The sequence below is a fragment of the Gracilinanus agilis genome, chromosome 3 (genome assembly GCF_016433145.1).
Source record: "Gracilinanus agilis isolate LMUSP501 chromosome 3, AgileGrace, whole genome shotgun sequence".
Classification (NCBI taxonomy): domain Eukaryota; kingdom Metazoa; phylum Chordata; class Mammalia; order Didelphimorphia; family Didelphidae; genus Gracilinanus; species Gracilinanus agilis.
The window spans coordinates 457,761,199-457,781,029 of record NC_058132.1 but is presented as its reverse complement, the minus strand read 5'-3'; positions in this window follow the sequence as shown (position 1 = coordinate 457,781,029).

Genomic DNA, 19,831 nt, shown 5'->3' with positions numbered 1-19,831 from the left:
GGATCACACAGGATCTGGCAGCTTCCACACTAAGAGACCACAAGGCTGGGAATATGATATTCAGAAAGGCAAGAGAACTGGTTCTACAACCAAGGATAACCTACCCATCAAAACTGAGGATATACTTCCAGGGGAAAGTAAGGGCATTCAACAAAATTGAAGATTTCCAAGTATTTGCACAGAAAAGACCAGGACTAAATGGAAAGTTTGATATCCAACCACAAAAAAAGAAACATGAAAAGGTAAATAAGAAACAGAGGGGAAAGAAAGAAAACTCATAATTTTTAAATTTGCCTTTTTAAGGGCCTCAGTAAGATCTAATTATCTGTATTCCTATGTGGAGAAATGCTATGTATAATTCTCTGTAGTGAACTCTATTCCCTATTATAGTATTCACTATTATAGTAATCAGAAGAATAATTCATAGGGAGAGGTTGGAGTACTAAATGGTCTAAGACGATATGGGGGTGGAAAAGAGGGTGGTGAATAGTAGAGGTCACCAAGAGAAACTTGAATGAATAAAAAAATAGGATATTCTATTACACACAAAGAGGACATAGGAAGGGGAAGGGATGAATACTATTATAAGAAGAAGAGGAAGAGAGCATTAAGAGGTAATATTTAAACTTTACCCTCAGTAGAATTAACCCTGAGAGGGAAGAGTAGCTATATCCATTTGGATAATCTATCTAACCCTACTGAGAAAGTCAGAAGGGATAAACCAAGGGGAACAGGGGAGTAGGGAGGTCAAAAAAGAGAAGGGAGAAGAACGGGGAGGGAATTCATTATCCTTAAAAATAAAAAGAGTGGAATAATAAGGGAGGGGATAGAAATGGAAGTAAATAAAGGGAGGGGACAAGGCTTACTGGATTAAAGCAAACCACTGGTTTAAAAGGAAATAGTGTAAGAAGAAGGGGTAGAACTAAGAGAGGATACCAAAATGATGAGGAATACACAACTGATAATTTTAACTCTGAATGTGAATGGGATGAACTCACCCATAAAACATAAGCAAACAGCTGAGTGGATTAGAAACCAAAATCCTACCATATGTTGTCTACAAGAACACATATGAGGCAGGTGGACATACACAGGTTTAAGGTAAAGGGCTTGAGCAAAATATTTTGGGCTTCAAATGAGAAGAAGGCAGGAGTGGCAATCTTGATTTCTGACAAAGCCAAAGTAAAAATAGATATGATTAAAAAATACAGGGAAGGTTATTACATCCTAGTAAAAGGCAGTATAGGCAATGAGGAAATAACAGTGCTCAATATGTATGCACCAAATGGCATAGCATCAAAATTGATAAGGGAGAAACTGTCAGAGCTCAAGAAGGAAATAGATAGTAAAAACATATTAGTGGGAGATCTAAATATTCCTCTTTCAGATCTAGATAAATCAAACCAAAAAATAAATGAAAAAGTTATAAGAGAGGTGAATGAAGTCCTAGAAAAATTAGATATAATAGATATGTGGAGAAGCTCCGCCAAGGTCGGTCCCAAGCCCGGCTGAAAAAGGAGGAGGGTTGGGCATGAGGGTAGCAACCTCACCCTGTAAAAATCTCACTTGCTACAGAAACTGCAACCTCATTAAACCAACAAAACCAACGATCGCCTACTCTGGAAGATTGCTCTCCAACAGAGTCCATGACGCGTACTGGCAAAAGCCAACAAACTCCAGGTCTTTGTTAAAGGGTGCCTGCTTCACATGTTGGACAATCGGATGGCCTGAGGGGATCTCCAATTCCAGACTCTGGGTGAGGGGGAACAGATCGGTGTCCCATCAGTCAGGACACTTTGAAAATCAGAAAATAAAAGGAACAAAAACAAATACATATTCTTGTCAGCTGCACATGGTACATTCACAAAGATTGACCATGTAATAGGGCATAGAAACATTGCAAACAAATGCAAAATAGCAGAAATAATAAATGTAACCTTCTCAGATCATAATGCAATAAAAATAATAATTAGTAAGGGCACCTGGACAGATAAATAAAAAACTAATTGGAAATTAAATAATATAATTCTCCAAAACAAGTTAGTCAAAGAAGAAATCATAGAAACAATCAACAATTTCATTGAAGAGAATGACAATGATGAGAAATCCTACCAAACTTTGTGGTATGCAGCTAAGGCAGTACTCAGGGGGAAATTTATATCCTTTAGTGCATATATTAACAAATTAGGGAGGGCAGAGATTAATGAATTGGGCATTCAACGTAAAACATTAGAAACCGAGCAAATTAAAAATCCCCAGAGGATAACTAAATTAGAAATACTAAAAATCAAGGGAGAAATTAATAAAATCAAAAGTAAAAGAACTATTGAATTAATAAATAAGACTAGAAGCTGGTATTTTGAAAAAACAGATAAAATAGACAAAGTACTGGTCTATCTAATAAAAAAAAAAGGAAAGAAGAAAACCAAATTGACAGTATCAAAGATAAAAGGGAGATCTCACCTCTAATGAAGAGGAAATTAAGGCAATCATTAAAAACTATTTTGCCCAATTATATGGCAATAAATATAACAATTTAGGAGATATGGACAAATATTTACAAAAATATAAACTGCCTAGATTAACAGCAGAAGAAATAGAATACCTAAATAATCCCATATCAGAAATAGAAATTGAACAAGCCATCAAAGAACTCCCTAAGAAAAAATCACCAGGGCCTGATGGATTCACAAGTGAATTCTATCAGACATTCAAAGAGCAACTAATCCCAATACTATACAAATTATTTGATATGATAAGCAAAGAAGGAGTCCTACCAAATTCCTTTTATGACACAAATATGGTACTGATTCCAAAGCCAGGTAGATCAAAGAGAAAGAAAGAAAACTACAGACCAGTCTTCCTAATGAAAATAGATGGAAAAATCTTAAATGGAATACTAGCAAAGAGACTCCAACAAGTGATCAAGAGGATCATCCACCATGATCAGATGGGATTTATACCAGAAATGCAAGGATGGTTCAACTTTAGAAAAACCATCCACATAATTGACCATATCAACAATCTAACAAACAAAAATCACATGATTAACTCAATAGATACTGAAAAAGCCTTTGACAAAATACAGCACCCATTCCTATTGAAAACCCTGGAAAGTATAGGAATAGAAGGACCTTTCCTAAAAATAATAAACAGTATATGCCTAAAACCATCAACAAGCATCATATGCAATGGGGATAAATTAAAAGCCTTCCCAATAAGACCAGGAGTGAAACAAGGAAGCCCATTATCACCCCTATTATTTAACATTGTACTAGAAACACTTACAGTAGCAATTATAGAAGAAAAAGAAATTGAAGGTATCAAAATAGGCAAGGAGGAGACTAAGCAGCTATCACTCTTTGCAGATGATATGATGGTCTACTTAAAAAATCCTAGAGAATCAACTAAGAAGCTTGTAGAAATAATCAACAACTTTAGCAAAGTTGCAGGATACAAAATAAATGCACACAAATCATCAGCATTTCTATACATTTCCAACACATCACAGCAGCAAGAGGTAGAAAGAGAAACACCATTTAAAATCACCCTAGACAATATAAAATACTTAGGAATCTATCTACCAAAACAAACACAGCAATTATATGAAAACAATTACAAAACACTTTCCAAACAATTAAAACTAGATCTAAACAATTGGAAAACATTGATTGGTCATGAGTAGGACAAGCTAACATAATAAAAATGACCATTCTACCTAAATTAATTTACCTATTTTGCACCATACCTATCAAACTCCCAAAAAACTTTTTTACTGAATTAAAAAAACTAAAACAAAGTTCATTTGGAAGAACAAAAAATCAAGAATATCAAGGGAAATAATGAAACAAATGTGAAGGAAGCTGGCCTAGCAGTACCTGAAATTAAAGTATACTATAAAGCAGCAGTCATCAAAATGGTATGGTACTGGCTAAGAGACAGATCAATGGAATAGATTTGGGGTAAGTGATGTCAGCAAGACAGTGTATGATAAACCCAAAGAACCCAGCTTTTGGGACAAAAATCCACTATTTGACAAAAACTGCTGGGAAATTTGGAAAACAATATGGGAGATATTAGGTTTAGATCAACATCTCACACCCTACACCAAGATAAATTCAGAATGGGTGAATGACTTGAATAAAAAGAAGGAAACTATAAGTAAATTAAGTAAACACAGAATAGTTTACTTGTCAGATCTCTGGGAAAGGAAAGATTTTAAAACCAAGCAAGAGTTAGAGAAAATTACAAAATGTAAAATAAATGATGGTGATTATATTAAATTAAAAGGCTTTTGTACAAACAAAAACAATGCAGCCAAAATCAGAAGAGAAACAACAAATTGGGAAAAATTCTGTATAACAAAAAACTCTGATAGGGGTCTAATTACTTAAATATACAAGGAGTGAAATCAATTGTATAAAAAATCAAGCCATTCCCCAACTGGTAAATGGGCAAGCAACATGAATAGGCAATTTTCAGATAAAGAAATAAAAGTATCAACAAACCCATGAGAAAGTGTTCTAAATCTCTAATAATTAGAGAAATTCAAATCAAAACAACTCTGAGGTATCACCTCATACCTAGCAGATTGTCTAAAATGATAGAAGAGTAGAGTAATGAATGTTGGAGGGGATGGGGCAAAATTGGGACATTAATGCATTGCTGGTGGAGTTGTGAACTGATCCAATCATTCTGAATGGCAATCTGGAACTATGCTCAAAGGGCTATAAAAGAATGCCTGTCCTTTGATCCAGCCATACCATTGTTGGGTTTGTACTCCAAAGAGATCATAGATAAACAGACTTGTAGGAAAATATTTATAGCTGCGCTTTTTGTGGTGGCAAAGAACTGGAAAAGGAGGGTATGTCCTTCAATTGGGGAATGGCTGAACAAATTGTGGTATATGCTGGTGATGGAATACTATTGTGCTAAAAGGAATTCCATGTGAATTGGAAAGACCTCCAGGAATTTATGCAGAGTGAAAGGAGCAGAGCCAGAAGAACACTATACACAGAGAATGATATACTGTGGTAAAATAGAATGTAATGGACTTCTGTACTAGCAGCAATGCAATGACCCAGGACAATTCTGAGGGATTTATGGAAAAGAATGCTACCCACATTCAGAGGAAGAACTGCAGGAATGGAAACACAGAAGAAAAGCAACTGCTTGAACACATGGGTTGCAGCGGACATGCTTCGAGACGTAGACTTGAACCTCCACTCCAATGCAACTATCAACAATTTGGAAATAGATCTTGATCAATGACACATGCTAAAACCCGTGGAAATGCGCATCGGCTATTGGGGCGTATGGCGGGGGGTGATGGGGAAAGTAAGAACATGAATCGTGTAACCATGATAACTTTTCTAAAAAATAAATATTATTAAATGTTAAAAAAAATAAATGGATGAGCAGCCCTGAAAATGTCTTGGGAAACCTGCATGTCAAGGTGCTGGTACTCCCTGCATACCACATACAGCCCTGGACAATTAATCTGGACAGATCAGAGACATTCAGAGGTCTTAAGCATTGCAGATCCGCTTAGGCAGCCCTGCTTTCTCTGAAGAGAATATTTCATTCTTACACATCCAGAAACTTTCAATGTCATCATCTGAGTATATAATCATGCCTTTTCACCAAACTGGAAGCTCTATTGCAGTCTTTATTCTTTTGTAGTAGATATACTGATGTATGAGACAAAAGGTCTGGGTCCACCTGGGTTGTCCCTCTCTCCTAAGAAACTAAATCTTTATCCTTTCTGATTTGATCATGTTCTGTCATTAAGGATGACAGGGCTTTGTGGTCCTACCATCCCTGTACTACTTATTAGAAGATGTTTAGGTGTTCAAGGAAAACTAGTAACTCTGGTATGAAGACTTGCTGATCCCTTTTCAAAGCTGTTTATTCACCTTTGGTATCCACCTGTCACCCAACTCTCACCTATTACTCCAACAAATTGTAGTATGTGCAGTAGCTACATCCCAGTAAAATCTTCTAGACAATAGGCTAATCCGGGTTGAGGGTAATTGATGAGACATAAACATAATAGTGAGTGAGAGGATATCTACCCCAAGCATGTGAAGATTTTCCCCAGTGGAATGGGGGAATGAGAATAATTTATTCCAGGGAGCTGAAAGAGGCCTTGTAGAGCACTTAGAATTTGGTCAGAGTCAAAAATATGGATGTCATCCACTCCATCCTTGACCATAACCAGTCATTCTGAGTTTTTTCTTGCCTCTGGACTTTGATGACTCTGAAAGAGAGAGTGAGGCTGATGGTTGACTTCATAAAACTCACATAAAACTCATGGGCAAATCAATATATCACCCTGCAGTGTCATTGGCCCTCTTCAAAAATGATGGACAAATAACAGCAACTGCTTATTAGAATATCTGGAGATGGAGAGGAAGTGAAGAGTGGATGGAGAACAAAGCTTACAGACTACAAAACTCGTGTTCAAGTCCTGCCTCTGATAAATGTAGGATTATGACCCAGGGCAAGTCACTTAATTTCTGGAGTGCTTCTAAGCAACTTTCTAAAACTCAAAGTTGGAGAATAATTGCCAGTCTGGATTGGTGGAGAAAGCTTCCTCACCTGGGAGTCCCTATGCTATTGACCTGTATCTGTTAGAAAAACAATCAAGAGCCAACAATAAGGATTGACTAATCACTTTGTTTAGCAGTAAAAATAGAGAACATGGCACATTCTAGTGATAAGATCAAGAGACTGAATTTGCTCAAAATTTTGTTTTTTTATTTCCATGGGTCACTAACTTTCTCTGTGCTTCAATTTCCCCCTTCTGTCAAATGGGGAAAATCACTTCTCCTTTACCTCTTTCTCTGTCTTTATTTAGAATTTGATTAATTTCTCTGTTTGTTTGTTACATTAAAATTCCCAGATACCTTCCTTCTTCCCTCACCTACCCACACTAGAGATGGCAAAAAAGATGGATATTTAAACTATGTCTTTTATATTTCTATTTATCAGTTCTTTCTTTGGGATGGATATTCACAAGTAATTCTTCAAATATTGATTCTGTAGCTGCATATAATGTTTTCTTGGTTCTGATGATTTCACTTTTCAGTTTCAAACAAGTCTTTGTATTTTTTAAATTAACATGCTGAAGATTTCTTACAGTTCAGTAATATTCCATCACAATCATATGCCACAATTGTTCAGCCATTCCTCAATTAATGGACATATCTTCAATTTCTAGTTCTTTGTGACCAAAAAGAGATCTCCTATAAATATTTTAGAACATATATGCTTTCACTTTCCCCTGATCTCCGTGGAAAAGAGGCTTAACAATGGTATTGCTGGGTCAAAAAGTATCCACAGTTTTAGACCTCTCTGAGCATAATTCCACACTGCTCATTTACCTTTAAATAGGAAGCAACTTGCAGTCAACAGAAATCTGGGCTTGCATTTATGAGTACTTGAGTTCAAATTCTGCCTCTAGCTCTAGCTGTGTGACCTTGGGCAAATCATTTCACTTCTATGACCTCCAATTTTCTCATCTATAAAATGGCTATGATAATACCTAACTCATAGAATTCTATACAGTATCACAGATAAAATGTGATTGTGTTTCTAAAGTGCTTTGCAAACATGAGATCTCTATGAAAGTTGTGCTGTTATTAAGGGTATTGATGATAACAAGAAAGAGAATAACTGTGAAAGCACTTGGGAAATAGGCTATGCAAGTGTTCCAGCTGAGCACTCATTCCTTGCACATGCATGAACATAACTTGCATCCTAATTTCAGGGTGTTTCCCTTTGCTGAAGGAGGAAAAATTATGCTGCCCTAGATGTGAACATAGGAGAGTGCAAGTCAGGAATTCTTGCTTCTATTTTGGATTCTGTTGCTGACACAGAAAACCTCCAGACAGTAGAATAGTGACCTTCCTGCCCTCAGAGCCCTAGTGAAGACTATTTAATTAACAGGACAAATCCCTACTTCTTGAAGCTATACATAAACAGATGAGGAAAATGAGAACCCACATACTCTTCAGCAATGAATACTACCTATCTAGTAGATAGGAGTTCTTTTTTTTCAGAGACATGGACAATCCAAAACTACCCATATTGGCACTGCTGGAGTCTGGCAAAGAATTGTAGTCTCCAAACTCTCAAAGTTCAGTACCTAAGACTCTGTTGTTTCTTGAATAAATGTTTCTAAAAAATATCAACTTCTTTTTGACTGAGCTGTTATCAAGTAGGTTTATAGAACCAACCAAATAATTTTGAGAATTGAAACTGAGATGAATGGATAAATGATTTGATTTATCCAATGATTTCTTTCAGTGTAGGCTTTTTTCTTCATGCTGTGGGTCATTACTCATGATTAATTTTTATCCTGGTCATTTCTTTGACTCCCTCTATGGTAGCAGGGATTTGAGTACGAATGTAGAGGTGAGTGACTAGTACAAGTTCATTTGACCTCTAAATAGTGTGAAAATGTCATGATTGAGATCAGAAAATCCTATTTTGATGACATAGTGAGATAGGTCTGCAGCAGTATTAGCTACAAGTGAATGGCTCACAGAACAATCTTAGTAGAAAACCAGAGCAAAAAACAAAAAGCAAAAACAAAAAAAGGATGCTTGAACCTAGCCACTCTTATTTCATGAATGAAGGAACTGAGGCCAGGAGAAGTCAGGCAGCTTGCCTAAAGCTCCATAATATCAGAGCACTGTAGCCCAGGTCAGTGTTATCATCTCAACATCATTCCCTCTAATCTCAGTGTCTAGGTTTTCACACTACATGGCTTGTGTGACTGTGAGGTATTTTACAGGAACGTTTTGGTTCTATTCAGCATTCTCCAGAGAAAACAAAAAAAAATCCTCCTGAGTCTTCTCAAAAAGGGATGAGGTAAGGACTTTCATCAGTGGGGTAAAGGTTAAACAAGTTGTGGTATATGCTTGTAATGGAATACTATTGCACCATAAGAAATGACAAACAAGATGATCACAAAAAAACTAGAAAGGCTTATATGAAATGATTGCAAAATGAAGGAAGCACAACCAGGAAACCATTGTACACAGCAATAATAATGTATCTTGATCAACTGTGAATGAAAACTATCATCAATAAGGCAAAGATCCAGGACAAAAGAAGAATATCCAATTCCAAAGAAAGAATAGACTGAATCTGGATGCACTGAAATACACAAGTCTTTATTTTATTGCCTACATGAATTTTTGTCTCATGTAAGCAATATGTGTTTTCTTTCACAATATGACAAGAATGGAAAGATGAACAACCTATATCATATTACCTGTCTTCTTGGGGAGGTTGGGGGAGGGTGTAGAAGGGGAAGAGAGAACACAGATTGTAAAATATCAGAAAATGAATATTAAGAAATTGTATTGACATGTAATTTGGAAAAATAAAAGGAATACAATATAAGAAAAAGAAAAAAGGGATGAGGAAGGAGTATCTAGGTGACTCAGTGGAGAGAGTACCTAACTTGGAGATGGGAGGTCCTCAGTTCAAATCTGACCTTAGACACTTCCAGCTGTGTGACCCTAAGCAACTCACTTGACTCCATTTGCTTAACCCCTACTGCTTTTCTGCCTTGGAACCAGTACTTAAGTGTCAATTCTAAACAGAATTTTTTAAGGTATGAGGAAATTGATTTAAGTTACCTAGAAAAAAATAAGTTGCCCTGTGATGCCAGAGGGATAAAGGCAAATCAAGAGGAACAAAAGACTTGTACTACTAGAGAAGTTGATTTCAAATGAAGGGAAAAGGTACATTTTCTTTGAGTTCATATGATATTTTTCTCAATGTTTCAAACTATAAAAAGAAATAGTAGCATAGATCTTTTTATCCATAAAGATTTGTTAATAATTAAACAATGTACTGATAGGGAGGGAGGTAGTATAATAGATTACCAAGACTGGAATCAGAAAGACCTGATTTCAAATCCAGTCTCAGACACTGAACTAGTCGTATGATTCTAGGCAAGTCACTTAACTCTATTTTCCTCAATTTCGTCATTTGTAAAATGAGTTGGAGAAGGAAATGGTAAATGACTCCAGTATCTTTCCCAAGATAATCAACCCCAGATGGGGTCATGAAGAGTCAGATACAACTGAAACAACTCAACAACCATATGATGAAAACATATTTGTTCATTCAATAATTAAGTAAAAATCTGCTGAATACTGGGTTAGTAATTGGAGGGATATACATGCATTTTCATTTTCAAGGAGTTTAAGACTGAATTATTCAAATTTAGCTAAGGCTTTATCACTTGGGATGTCCTCTTTAAAAATGCTTGTCATGCTGTATAATTCTTGTCCATATTCTCCAAAAATTTTTGCAAAGGATCCACCAACATGGTTGAAAGACCTCCCTCACTTTTCTCACATTTTGATGGTACTAGTGGAACATTCTAATCCACTATGTGTTGGTTTTCCTTCTTGCCATTAGACTGATTCATCTCCTCTTTTTATCATATCATTCTTTTGTAATACATTTTACTCCTATTGCTGTCATAGAAAATCTCCAAACAGTAGGATAGTGACCTTCCCACCGTCAGAGCCCTAGTGGGCTGCTTAATTTAACAGGACTAATCCCTACTTGTTGAAGTTGTACATGAACGGATGAGAAAAATGACAGCTCAAATATTACTCATCTGATGGAGGTTCATCTCTCATTCTTGCCATGAGAGCAATTAATTTTCTCTTTCTAATATATAATTGCATGATGATGTATTTTATTTCTATTCTTCAGAGTTCATCATTGATTATGCAATGTAACCTTGTAACCTGCTCATACTTATCATATGCCTATCATTTGCTTCCCATGTATTACTCATTGTTCATTATTTGAAGACACTTGAATTCCATGTCTGTCATAGAGCAATGCTGTTAAAATGTTAGTATTTAAATGATGGGTTTTTACTTCATGGTAAGCTTGGCATCAATAAAGGAGCTATACATTTTCCTAAAGGCAATTCAGCCTTCTACTTTCCTCTAATTCATTTCTGGACCCAAGTTGCTGTCCATCTGTACCATCTATCCTAAACATACATATCAATATACAAACTCTATTGACTGTCTATCCAAATGTATTTTAAAGTATGGATGACAGGCATTCTTCATCCATTAGGTCTTTACTGTATGGATAGACTGATTAAATTTCTTTGAATAATTGGAATCTCCGTAATGTTCTGGAGCCTTATATAATCAGTATAATGCCATCTTCAAGAAGGATCATCATGAGACCTCCCCTCTACCAGGAATGCCCACTTCATGTAAGCATGTACAAGTTTCTCATAAAGATTTTGTATAGATGTGAGAGTATATAAATAGGTCACTCATTATTGGTATTCTCTTGGTCACTTTTTTTCATTTTCATGGGATCATATATTTAGAGTTCCAAGAGAGTATTAGAGAGGTAAGGCAAAGATAGAGTAAATGATAAAAGTTCATTTGAGACCTTAGAGGCCATCAAATCTAACCTCTCATTTTACAGATGAGTAAACTGAGGCTCAGAGAGGTTAAGCAACTTGCTTATTTTCGTACAGTTAATAAACAGCAGGGGTAGGATTGAACTTAAGTCTTAGAGACTTCAAGTTCAGCACTGGATTCCCAACACTATTATGCTTCAATATTAATAAAGAGATATTTTCCATGTCTTTGGTATCGTCCTCTCCCATCATTTGCCCTCTTAGGAGGCAAGTATATTCCTACATCTAGTGTATTGGTCCTTGAATGTACCTGTGAATATATCAGTTCCATCATGGATCTCCTTTATATATACTTCATCCAATTCAATTCTTTTCCCTTCTTTGTTCTCGTAAGTGCCATTTATATCTCCTTTGTAACCACATCCAAGATTCCAAAGTAGTTCAAGGTAGTTGTTCCATTCCTTGACTGATATAACAGTTTCTTAAAATGGATCTCACAAATATTTTCCATTATATTTCAACCTAGTCATATTTTGATTTTGATCTTTGAATGCCTTTGTGATGACATTACTTAGTTGGATAATTTGCTAAATTTTCAGCAAATTAGGGTGTTTTTTTTCTTTCATTGGTTTTTCTCTGCTTTATGAGGTAATACTACTCATTATCATGGAGTATTCTTCTTTATAACTTTATAACTTTCCACAAATACATCTATATTCTAAACTTTTCATAGTCATTCCTTTCCATTTTGCAAGTAAGTCAGGTGTTACTTGTAAGTAGTTACTTATTTAAAAGTTCAGAGTAAAGTTGATGTGGGCTGGCAGTGAGCAGAAAGGGATAGTAATAGGAACAGGACCCTTGTGCTCTGAAATTTTGCATTTCTCACTAGTTAGCACTAGTTAAATAACAACTGAAAAACTTGTAATTTCAGAATTAGTTAACTAGATTGTTCAGTTATCCACTCTGTGTACTAGATAAGTAACATTCTATGCTAGGCATTAGTTTTGTACCTATTCAGTTTTATTAATTGCTTATGATGTTCTTAGAAATAATTAATTACTTATACTGGTCCTCAGTGTACCATATGTCCTCCCCATGGTCCCACTGTAGAAGGCTATCAAGACCTCTCCCTGACAAATGATGACAAGGTAGACAATGGAGGAATTTGGAACCTATGCACTAGGGACTCTGGCATTCCAGAAGAATTCCTCAGACTTGAACATGCTCCTTATTCCCTATGGCAGCAAACCCCAAAACATACTTCCATCTGAGTTTGGGAAAGGAGATGCTAAGCTACCAAGCCCCAATAAATATACTAACCCTGATCCATAGGTAGTGGTAGCTCCACTGCTCAGAGGAAGCTACCACCCTATAGCAGAGCTGCTACTCCATATTATCAGTTCCAAAGAGGCTACTCTACTAGCCTCTGGGCTTTTCCATCATCCCTTGGGCTACCTAAATTAGCCCCCAGACTATTCCATCTGCTATTATACTATCAAAAACCACCACTACTTCAAAAAAATTCTTTTCTTACTTCTGGACTAAATGGAGTTTGAATCTCCCATTCTTGGGGTGAAACCCTGCTACAGACTTGAGTGTGTTTTTCCTACATCAAAGTCATTTCATGATATTCCATATGCTTTTCTCATTCCTTAGCCCTGACATGGATAGCTGACTCAGGAATAACTCCTATATCAATAACAAGTATTTTCTTTTCTGCTAAGATATAATCAATTCCCTTCTTTATGGGGTTATTGGCTATGTTCCATTATCAAGAACCTAGTACTTTTCTTATGATGTAATGTTTCCTTGTAATCTATAATTTTTGGATCTCTCTCATTCCTTCTCCCTAAACCAAGTTCTTCCCACCCTCTTTTTCTGCTTTTGTATTAAATGCACCAACTATCACAATACATGTTGACTTAATTTGGTGGAACTTTTCAACATTTTCATAGAATATCTCCACTGTTTCTCAGTAATCAATTCTCAATTACCAATATTAATGAATGTCACAATTATTTTCATGGTGCTCTTTTTTCCCTAATACTTATTAGTTCTGAAAACATAACCAAATATGTCACGGAGTCTTTCTTATTGGCTTGGGGTGTATCATAATGCTCATAGCAATAACTCCTTTCTTTGTTTCCACAAGGAGTATGCATGAGTCTTCCTTTCATTTAGCTGCAACTTCTCTCTTCTAGTTTAGCTTATAGTGAGACCATCCAGATTTTCAATATTCAGCTCCTTCAGCAAAAAGTCAAATCTTTGCTCCCTGGATAAGAAAATCACACTTAGAGCACCATTAGTTAAGTTAACGTGTATCAATACCTAAAACCTGTATGATTATTAATATCTTCTAACCACTTGCCCAAAACTCTGCCACCATATTATCATATTATAGAAAAAGAAAGTGGCCCAACAGTCCTGAGGTGGGTATCATTGGAACTGATGTTTGATGAATGATAATGGAATCCATAGGTAGATATGGAAGGAGTAGGCATTCTAGGCAAAAGGAACAGAGGCACAGAGGTAGAGAAAAAGAAATGTTTTCATGTACAAACTTCACTTTTGTTGTTGCTGTTCAAGTGTTTCAGTCATGTCCAATTCTTTGTAACCCTATTGGGGGTTTTCTTGGCAAAGATACTAGAATGTTTGCAATTTCCTTCACTAGCCCATTTTACCAATGAAAACTGGTACAAGCAGGGTTAAGTAACCTGCCCAGAAACACACATTTAGTAAGTGTTTGAGGTCAGATTTGAACTTGAGTCTTCCTGATTCTAAGCCTGGAACTTGATCCACTGTGACACTTAGCTGCCAACCTTGCTTATTCCACAATTATTTTCTAGGAATAATCATATTACCATTCTTTCTTGTTTGATTTTGAATAGTTGAAGAAAAAAAGAAATTTTCCAGTAACCATATCATTTATAAAGATGATATTCATTAGGTGAAGTCATGAAACATGAAGTTAATCTGAAAGAAATTTAAAACAGTACCACCTTTAAGAATCTGTCTTTGGTTATTACTTTTTAATTCAAAATGTGGTAAAGTCCATACCTAGTAAAAATTATTGAACATCTCACTATTCTAAAATATTAAGATCCCCACATCATTTCAACAATCCTCTTCATGGCTATAATTAAGCAATAATAAGTGTATGTATACAATTTTATATTATAGTATATACATATACAATATGTATATTACATATACATTGTTAGATAATATAACTATATTAGCATATAGTTACGTTAGTGTCTGAAATATTCAAATAAGCATTCCTTTTATATGTATAAAGCAGGAACAAACTTTGTCACTGACAAAGAAGTTGAACAAGAGTGGCCAGCTCCCTGCCTCACATTTTAGTCCTGCTCCCATAGTGATATGCACAAATCATAATTAACTACAAAGAAGAACATAGAAGGTGGGGGAATTTTTCTCAGACTTAGTAAAAAAGATGCCTGAGTTCAAGAAGAGTCAGTACCAAAAACGTCAAAGGGGTTCACAAAGCATTCTCAACTAAATTCTGTCTTTTGAATCCTTCTGAAGAAATACTGAATGAAGTTAGGTGGAGATACTGGCATTTATTTTACTTTGCCTCCTTGCTGATCCATGAATAAGATACTTAGTGGAAGTCTGAGAGGTTAAGCAACTTGTCCAAGATAAAATAACCAATAGGTGTCAAGGACAGAACTTGAACTCAGATCTTCCTGTCTGTAAGACAAACTCTCTGTCCCCCACTCCACTCTACCTCTTGAGTATAATAGAGGCTACATAAGTGTTTGTAGAACTGAATTGTCAAATTACCTGTCAGTGACAAAGTTTCTGTTCTCCTAATCCTATTATCACTGTCAATGATTCACCCAAACTGGACGGGTCCGATGTAGATCAATATGGATGGAAGGTAGATCAATGTCTCCACGTAGAAGCCACATCTAGGAGGAAGTTTGGCTCCTTTAGAAAGTTTAATAACTGTCAGTATAGTAATGTGCACATAGAAGCAATAGTTATCTAGTATTAAGCCTGAGCCTGGCTTTTTATTGCACATATTTCTGAAGGAGCTTCCTATCTCCTTCTAACAAATTATATTTGCCATATACCTAAGACTGGAGCTTCTCATATTTCCCTTTTCATTTCTACATCTCACTTCTGGTGCTTGGAAGAGATTCCCAAAATTAAATACTACTGCTACTACTGATGATGTCAATGACAATATATATATATATATATTTAATATATAAAATGCCTTAAGATTTGTGATACACTTTAGAAATATTATTTAATGTGATCCTCACAGCAAACCAGAGAAATAGGTGTTATTATTACCCTCATTTTACAGATGAGAAAAATGAGGCTAAGAAAGGTTAGGTGACTTGCCCAGGTCACCTAAACAGTATATAGGTTTCTGAGATCAGATTTGAACTCCAGTATTCCTGATCCTTGGGCCATCCCTCTGTCTACTCTGCCACCTACCTAGAGCCCCAGAGGAGGAAGAAACAAATTTCAATCTGTTGGCTCCAGATGAAAAAAGTATGCAAAAGGTATGGCTTTCATACTGTTGCTATATCCCAAACCTGAAGAATGAAATAACAGAGAAATGCTAAATTTGCTAAATTATCTTTTTTGTTACTAATGATGGAGAGCTGGCTAGAGAGAAGAATGATTTCTCTGTGAAAGAAGCCGTTTTGACTCCTGGAGTGAGAGATACACCTTAATATTAAATTGCTTATGGTTGGATGAAATAGGAGAAAAACTTGGACCTTATTATATTGTTGCATAAAATTGTATCATCACTGACTGGGTACTCCAGGAATCCCTGATATCTTCCCATTTTTCTTTCTTAATGGATCCAATTGTCACCCATAAATAGTAGGAACAATCTCAAGCATTTGGTGGTTACATAGTTTATTTTAATGCAAAGAATGTTTCTAAATAAGCACTGGGAGGCAGGGAGAGGGTGGCAGAGGTTTGGATTTTTGCCATGAAGCATTGGAGTACTGAGATAAATGAGATAATAGTCTCAGAGCATGTAGTGAAAAGACACAAAGGAAATGGGACTGGATTTAGGCATCATTTCAAGAAAGAAAAGTATCAAAAGATTAACCTGGCTGTACTCTCAGTTTTGCTTTTAATTTGCTTTGTGACCTTGAGCAACAGTCATTTAACCTGCTTGAGCCTTAATTTTCTCAACTATAAAAGAGTCCTACCTGTTCAGTCTGCCTTAAAAGAAACTTTGGAAAATTAAAGATCAGAAATTTGAAAATTCAGAAGATCATAGATTTAGAGCTAGAAAAGAATCTCAGAGTACTCATTCCACTATAGTGGGTTACTTCCTATTATTTGGGAGAGAGATACAATAAATGATTTTGGAAAAAAACTTATTTCAGAGGAAGAAGTGATAAAGTAGCAGTGTTGTCAAAGAGCCCTATTATTTCAAAATGTCTATTAATAGAAAAAAAAAGCTGATTTCAGAAAAGAGAATGAGACCCTCTCTCCCAGTACCCCATGTCCTAAAAGAAGAAAATAAAATAAGAAGGATGTAGAAGTAAGCTCTTCAATCTTCCTGGACATCATTCTGCAAATGATGGGAAAAAATAGAGGATAGAATTAAAATTAACATAGATAATTAATAACAGCTTATGGGGAAGCAATGTCATATTATTTCTTCTTCAAACACCTTAACATCTTTTTTGCTATTCAATCATTTTAAGCCATGCCCAACTTTTCCTGACCCCATTTGGAGTTTTCTTGGCACAGATACTGGAATGGTTTGCCATTTCCTCCTTCAGCAACAAGGCAGAAGAGCAGTAAGGGATTGGCAATGAGAGTTAACTACATTGCCCAGGGAAAAAAAGTAAGGACAGTTAAGTGACTCATTGAATAGAAAGCCAGGCCTGTATGATGGTAGGTCCTGGGTTCAAATCCAGCTTCAGACACTTCCTAACTTCCATTGCCTACATTCTTCTACCTTGGAACCAACCAATATTCATTCTAATGTGGAAGATAAGTTTGTTTGTTTTTTAAAGAAAGTTGGGTACAATCCACTGAACTCTGATGAATCATCTAATTAGAGATTCTTCATATTTTTTAAATGTATAAATATTTTTGGCAGTCTACTGAAAACTGTGGACTGCTTTTCAGAAAAATGTTGTATATATTCATAATAGAAAGAAATGCTAAATTTCAGCTAAAGGATAGTAAAAGACCTGATATATTTCTCCCACCTCAGCTCACAGACCCCTTGAATCTCTCATTGTGTATCTCATGTTAAGAATCTTTGATCTAAATGTTCAAAAGAACTTATTGGCTGATAGAATTCATTGGCTGCATTTAAACTTCCTCATAATACTTTTCACTGTTTCTTCATTGTTTTCTATCCTCCCTAGGAAAGTGCCCTGATTCTTTATTAAAATATAATGCTGAATGATGCAAAGGACAATCATCTTCCTTTTTCCTCCTCTTTATTTTCCTTTGTCTGCTCCCACCCTAATGCTCCTTCCTTTGCACAGGGAACAAAACACAAGAAGATGCAAGAAACTACTCTATGGAATGTTACTCCTTTGTGTTTTGATATCAAGACTCTGACCTTTAATTCCACATTTTCTTGAATTCTTATCTTTGTATATCAACTTGCATTTTCTCTTTAAAGCCTGAGCTAAAGGCAAGTTCATTTCTGTTAGTACAGATCATCTCATTCCAAAGGAAATTTAATTTATGTGCATCAAACACATGCACTTAATATTTCATTCTAGGCCAAGGTTCAGGCATTAAAGTACTAGTAGTTCTAAGATATTTGTGTTAAATTATGTATTTTGGTAGAAATTTTCAAGGAATAAAATATCAAATGAGAAGACATTCTTATCAATTTGTGGTAGGCGTGTTAAATAACATTCTAATCTTGGAAGGAAAGTTTGTTTGCATTACCCTCTTGTGTCAAAGGATTTTAAAATGAGGTTTGGAAACAATTGGAATGAGAGAGATTGTGAAAAGAATGGGGAACAAACGTATCATTAATGACCAATTCCATTGGTTCAGAGGTATTTTTTAGTTGATTTTGATCATATATATTCCTGATGCTTAATGTAGAACCGAATGAGTTGGAGAGTTTTGATAATATGAAGATAATGTGTAAGTATATGATTAGTAATTGTCTCAAAACAGTTATAAAAAAACACTAAATACAGTTTCTGTTACTAGAGTGAAAATGACTTCATAGGAACAGTTCCTGGACTCATATTTGGGATAATTTAGCATGACGCCAGATGCATATTAGTACTGCTGCCGTTCGGCTATGTATAGCAAGGCCTGAACTAATTCTGTAAAAAACAGTGGCTAGTGATTTGCATATTACTTTTCCTATAGTTCTTGCCTTAAATCAAAAGAATGCTGATTTGAAGTCAGAGGACCTAGGTTAAAGTCCTAAAATCCACATAATTTTAGACAAGTCCCTTAAGCTATCTTAAGTTTCCTCAGCTATAAAATAAAGAAATCAGATTAAATAGCCATTATTATTCATTTCAGATTTAAAACTATATTCCTAGGAACCTATGACATCATCATAGAGAAGTTGAGACTTGGAAGGGACCAGATTAGCTAATCTAAATATAAAAAGAAGACCCACAAAAAATATCTGACAGGTAGTCAGCTAACTACTGCTTAAAAACCTCCAAAGAGAGGAAGTAGAATGTAACAACTTTTCAAACAGTTCACTCCACTTCAGATTATCATTTGTGTATTCATATGCTTTTTTTTCCCCCATAATGTCTAGCCTAAATTTTCATCTGTGCAACTTCCAACTCCTGTGTCTGTTCCTACCCTCTAGGGACAAGCAGAATAAATCTAATCTATTTTTTATGTGACAGCCTTCAAATACTTAAAGACTGATATCATGTCTCTCCGAAGTCTTATCTTCTCCAGCCAAAATATGCCCAGATCCTTCATCTACTCCCTATAGAACCTGGACTCAAAAGTCCTTACCATCCTCATTGTCCTCTTTTGGACACTGTCCAGCTTATCAATGCTCTTTTAATACTGTGTCACTCTACACAATACTCCAGATGAAGTATGAAGACAGAGTGCAGTTGTTGTTGCTGTCAGTCATTTCAGTCACACGTATTCCATTTGGGATTTTCTTGGCAAAGATTTTGGAGTGGTTTGCTATTTCCTTCTTTTGCTCATTTTACAGATGAGGAACTAAGACAAACAGGGTCAAGTGACTTGACAAGAGTAACAGAACTAATAAATATTTGATGCTGGATTTTAATTCAGGAAAAGGAATCTTCCTGATTCCAAACCCGGTATTCTATCCATCATGCCACCTAGCTTTTCACAGTGTATAATAGAACTATTCCTTATTCTTGAATGACAAATCTTCATGTAGTCTACATACACATAAATATGTGTGGC